Source organism: Eulemur rufifrons, chromosome 7 (genome assembly GCF_041146395.1).
Source record: "Eulemur rufifrons isolate Redbay chromosome 7, OSU_ERuf_1, whole genome shotgun sequence".
Classification (NCBI taxonomy): Eukaryota; Metazoa; Chordata; class Mammalia; order Primates; family Lemuridae; genus Eulemur; species Eulemur rufifrons.
In genome coordinates this window covers 41,104,979-41,110,978 of record NC_090989.1, presented here as the reverse complement: position 1 = coordinate 41,110,978, position 6,000 = coordinate 41,104,979, and the positions used below count along the sequence as shown (strand labels likewise).

General features: G+C 36.4%; 1 pseudogene; it reads left to right on the top strand.

Moving 5' to 3' along the window:
* Nucleotides 1-2,296: 2,296 nt before the first annotated feature.
* LOC138385702 (inositol monophosphatase 2 pseudogene) overlaps nucleotides 2,297-6,000 on the top strand; it is a 133,735-nt pseudogene continuing 130,031 nt past the window's right edge.

Below are 6,000 nucleotides of genomic sequence, written 5' to 3'. Positions count from 1 at the left end.
TATAGTCAGCATTTTTCATCTTTTAAACCATATGCTTATCTTCCCAGAGTAGAATTTTTAGATTAGTAGCATTTTTTAATGTGGTGTATATCATTAGGAGATAAGACTACTACCAGCTGTTTGAAGGAAATAGGAGTTTTACTAAAAGAATCTATTGGAAGGAAGTGAATAAGACAGATTGATGATAGGAGAGGAAATCAAGTCCAACGGCTCCATTTCTTATCCTAACTCCCTATTTTTTCTTACAAGTTCCAGTGACTTTTGAAGAAGATTTTAATATCTTCATTCACATCTCTATAAAGTGTTATAATGTGAACCTTTTCTACTTACATAAAAATTAATGCTTGAAAAGTACTTTAAAATCCTTAGTACTTCAAGCATTTTAAGCATGAGTCCATATCATAATGCAATCTATTATAACATAAAATGTAATAAAACAACAGTTCTTCGACAATGTTGAAGAAATCTTAATTATAGAGGCTAGGTCCCAGACAGAGTACAAAGAAATAACACTTACACATGGCAAGTGTATTGAAGTAATATGATTTTTAATATAAAGAATACCTGGATTAGATTTAAATAATATAGGATTAAATTCCAGTTTTCTTATTTCTAGATTATATCTGTTAAAAAAGATAACCTGGTATAAACTCACAAAATATGTATTCCGTCATGTAAAGGAAAACTTATCAAAGGCAAGTTCCTCCTGTCTTATTCCTCTGCCGTGCCACCATTGGTGTGTATACTGCCTGCTCAAGCTCTTGCCATCAGACCCCCATTAGAACCAGCAGGAAAAAGAACAGAGAGAAAACAAGGTCATGTCCCTTGCCTCTAAGAACACTTCTTGGAAACTGCACGCAGCGTGTATACTTGTAACATATTGGTCACAATTTAGTCATAGTTACAAAGCAAGGTTGGAAATATAGTTCTATTCACCATCATGTACACAACCAAAACTTCAGGGATATATGCAGTTATTAAAAGAACACTATAGCAGTGTTTGTCAAAATGATCTTGTGCAAGTGGCATTACCTTCCTAAACAGCAAATTCTTCATTTGTAACAGAGTTTTTAATATCTATATTATCAGAATGTAATGATGATGGTATGTTCTCTTTGGAAGTGCCTGTCACACATGTAAAACAGTGTGTTCACATTTAAGTCCCATGCAGACCTGAGGCATTATTTGTTTATAAGGATCATGAATAAAAAAATCTTCAAGAGGATATTGTATTAATAACAGAAAGATAGAGCAGGGCTTGGTGGCTCACACCTATAGTCTTAGCTACGGGAGACTGAAGCAAGAGGATTGCCCTGGGAGAGCCCAGGAATTTGAGACCAGCCTGAGCAATCTAGTGAGACTCTGTCTCTACAAAAAATGAAAAGGAAAAAAAATTAGCCAGCCACAGTGGGATGTGCCTATAGTCTCAGCTACCCAGAAGGCTGAGGCGGGAAGGATTGCTTGAGCCCAGGAGTTAGAGCCTTACAGTAAGCTATGATCATGCCACTGTACTCCAGCCTGGGCAACAAACACCCCAGCTCTAAAAAAAAAATAATAAATGAAAATATTAAAGGGATAGAATGCTTTGGGAAAATGTCAATACATTCAAGTAATGCCTTAAATCTGTAATGTCATCATCAATGTGTACACTAGCTGCTCAAGCTGCCATCATCAGATGATGGCATGACAAATTTAAAGAATTACTGTTTCAACACAGTTTTAAAGATTCTGTTTAAAACAGAGGAAAGACTCTAGTAAGTATTAATCGCTAGATTTAATATATCTCTTTTGCTACTCTGAGAAAGTATCACTCCCTTTCTTTATAGCTAGAAGGGTTTTGGTTTTTGGTTGGTTGGTTTGTTTGTTTGTTTGTTTGTTTCTAATTCAAGAGGATCTGAAGCTATTCAAGAGTGAGTGCAGGCAGGAGTTAAGGTTTGACAAGCAGTAACTAAAGCCAGTTTCTCAGTTTGCTCTGCCCCTATTCAAAGCCACACATATAAAATGCTCTCAGGAGGGGATTCCTGCATTTCAGTCACATTCCTATGCATGTACCACTCATGCATTCCTCAGAAGTCTCTAATAAAAGCAGTTTCTTTTAACAGTAATGCAGCCTCTGTGAAGATGGATTACCTTTTTTTATGGCGTGAGGTACCAGACAGACAAAAGACTGATATCTAAAAGCAAGGAATCTCCCATTTCTAGTGATGGGGGGATGTAGAAAGCAATAATATTAATAGGTGTAATAAAGAAAAGCCACTGGGTACAAAGTTAAGCTTTGAATTCTTTTTAAGCAAACATGGAGAAAAAGTTGGATCATTTGTCCTCAAAGAAACTACCTCAGAACATTGAAGTTCCTCGGTTGAACCAAAGGAGGACTATTGCTGACAATTGGTAAAAGAGACACAATGAACTAGTTGTCAGACGTGCCTACTGAATGCCAATTTGTAAAATAAAACCCTTTGAAACAGCCAGAGGATGTTTTAAAAGAAGCTGCTGATTCAAAATGAATAACTTCACTTTGCTGTGTTTTCTGCTCTTGTATAGATCATCATTACTATTTTTACTTTCTATTTTCAGCAGAAATTTGAGTTAACCTTTTGTTCCATCTGTAGCCCGCCTTCTGAAGCAGCACCACCTCCTTTTCATTATTCTTTTCAAAAGCACTGAAATTTGCAAAATGTGCCATTTTCCTCCCTCACTCTGTGGAGGAGTAGCAAAGCTGGCTTTTCAAGCATGAAGATTCCTAATAATCAAAGCAACTTGAGGACAAAAATGAGTATGCAGAGCGGGGAGTACCCAAAGCCAGAGCAGGTGTGATTGGAGAGGCGATGAAAATCCTCTTGCCCTACAATGCATTCTCTGGAAGCCAGTTATAGCACCTGGAACTCCCCATTGTGACTTGCTGGAGACTTTAAGTTTTTAATAAAAATTAAAAATATTTTCATGAAAATACGGTTCACTAAACCACTACCGACCTTTAGTATCTCAGTTCATTCTGCTTTATCTGATTATCCCTGTGACTACTGCTCTTCTGATTTCTTAGCAAAAGTTAATGTTAATAAGGAAAAGTCAAAATTCAGGCTCCAAACCTTTTCCTATATGAGGATTTCTGTTAAGATCAAAAGAGGGCCGGGCGCGGTGGCTCACGCCTGTAATCCTAGCACTCTGGGAGGCCGAGGCAGGTGGATCGCTGGAGGTGAGGAGTTCGAGACCAGCCTGAGCAAGAGCGAGACCCCGTCTCTGCTAAAAATAGAAAGAAATTATATGGACAACTAAAAATATATATAGAAAAAATGAGCCGGGCATGGTGGAACATGCCTGTAGTCCCAGCTACTTGGGAGGCTGAGACAGGAGGATCGCTTAAGCCCAGGAGTTTGAGGTTGCTGTGAGCTAGGCTGATGCCACGGCTCTCACTCTAGCCCGGGCAACAGAGCGAGACTCTGTCTCAAAAAAAAAAAAAAAAGATCAAAAGAGTTTCCAACTCCTCACAAAACAGTTAATACTGTACATTTAGTAGGTTGGATAATTTTAGTATCTGAGAAAATAGACAAAAATTTACTTTGAATACACCAGTGCCTTAAAATAGATTCCTTTATCTTATTCACAACAGCACTTATATATATTTAAAATATAGCTGTATGTATAGCTATATGTGTTTAGGGAATATGTGTTTTTTTTATCTTCAGAAAATGTTCAAAGCAAATAAGTATTCATGGTCCCTCAGTAATTATCTTGGCACATCAACATGGAAGAACATGCTATGCCTACCCATCCGTGGCAGGCAGAGCAGGGTCACAGGGAGAGACCTCACAGGGAGAGACCTTGGTCAGGGGCTGGAGGAAGGTATTATAGCATGTGGCACAGAGCACAGATGGCAGATTGTAAAGAAAGATAAGAAACTAAACTTTCATCAAGAATCCTGTCTTGTCAATTTATCTATAATGAAGAATTTCCCACACAGATGTGGAATGACCCAGTAGATAGTATAAATTTGTATTTTAGAATAAGAGTTCAGAGCTGGAAGAGGCCTGGGAGTTCAATAATCTGATCATCAGAGAAGGAATCGGGGACTGATGTGACTCACTAACCTCTGTCCTATACCTAGTAACACCCAGGCAAAGAGAGACAGAAGAAATAAGCCCCAGTGTCTTTTCTTTCAATGGCACTAATCCCCATTCTGAGGGCTTCACTGTCATGACCTAATCACTTCCCAGGGGCTGAACCTCCTAATACCATCACATTGTAAATTAGGGTTTCGACACCAAATTTGGGAAGAACACATTCAGTCCATTGCACTGACTCAGAAAAAATGTTTTTAAATGCAATGTTTTGCAAATATGTTGATATTTATATTCACTAAATACATTTTCTGCCTCATAGGATTCTGTTGTGTGTCTTTTGTGAAGTCATATCACAGATAAGGCATATAAATAGGCATTGGAAGACCACATGTTAGTATCACTTATGCCACAAATTGCATGGCTTTCAGCATATCATCACTCTGTGACTCAACATTTTTATTCTTAAAAAACATAAAGTTTAATTTTTTTAAAAAAATCTCTGAAGTCATTACCACCCTATTATTCTCAAAAAGAATTCTTGAAAAGTACAAAATATAGCCCTTTAATTTATCTGTATTATGATCATATTCTCACTTTAGAATAGCATTATAAGACATTCATCTTATGCCTTTGTCTAGAAGAGGTAAATGTATATAGAATGTGCAGTTAACAATCAAAATTCTATTATTTAAATTTTTTTCAAAGGTACCACCCCACTAATATACTCTAACAACTTCAAAAAGATTATATTGATATTGAAATAACATTGTTTCATTAAAAATATAAAAACTTGTCCCTAGAGAGCAATGGCATTACAAATACATTGTGCTTTGAGATGTCTTTGATAGTAGTAACTAGTAATTGATGAGGTGTCAACACAACACCCTGGAGTGACAGCTTTTCCTGTTTTCACAAGGAGATATTAATAACAATAATTTTCAGTTGATTTTAATCATTCTAGCTATTAAAGCTCCCTGACATCTAATATTTTTCTCTTGGTGAGTAACTCAGACAGTACATCCATTGTCAGAGAGGACTGTAGAGGTGAAAGTAAAGTATATATTTTGGCCTCAGTATCCCAGATTGTCATGTATTTACTCTCCTGGACAACCATTTAATTCCTTTTTATTGAACAAGTATAGCCCACATGAGTAGAAGTATAATATAAAGCGTATAGGAAATTATAATTAACTCTCTATGAAATTCATTTGACAGGAGAGAGAAATAAACTAACACTTGGCCCTAAGGCTATTTTTATATAAAACTATAACTAACTGGTGAAAAAAAAATAATCAAACAGTAATTTTTGCTATCAATTACCTAATAGTTTTTACTGATTTTCCCCCAGAGAAGGGGTTGTTTTTAAGGCATTATGTCACAGAGCTTAAGAGAAGCTAAACATACTGAACAGAAAATTAAGTCTACGATTGTTTGGGTTGTAGTAATGCAAATGTCCATCTCCTGTTTACTGAATCTCCAAACATTTCTTGAATGTATAAAATTCTTTGAAAAATGTCCTGTGTAAACCTAAAACTTTTCAATTAATCACTGCAAAGTTCACCGTTTCCCTAAGGCACATTAGACTTCCATAAACATATTTGGCTTTGTGAGAATATGGAAAGAAACGGTAGCATCTGTGAATGTTCCCCAAAATCTGTTTTCTTGGTAATGAACAACAACAGAGGACTGGTCTTTTGAGTGCAGAAAAAAGTGGGACAAAGAGGAAGATAACTCACTGGAGTATAAAAGAATATTAAAGAGTAAAATATGATTGTCAGATCTATCTGACAAATGAATTCAGAGCATTACTCCAGTGGGAACCCTGATATTGATTTTTGTTCATTGGAGGGTTAGGGGATTATGTTGTTTTAGCAAGATTAAAAAGTTGCTTCTATTACTATTTGAGTGTAGCACTGTTTTGAGTACGGGTGTCAGGCAG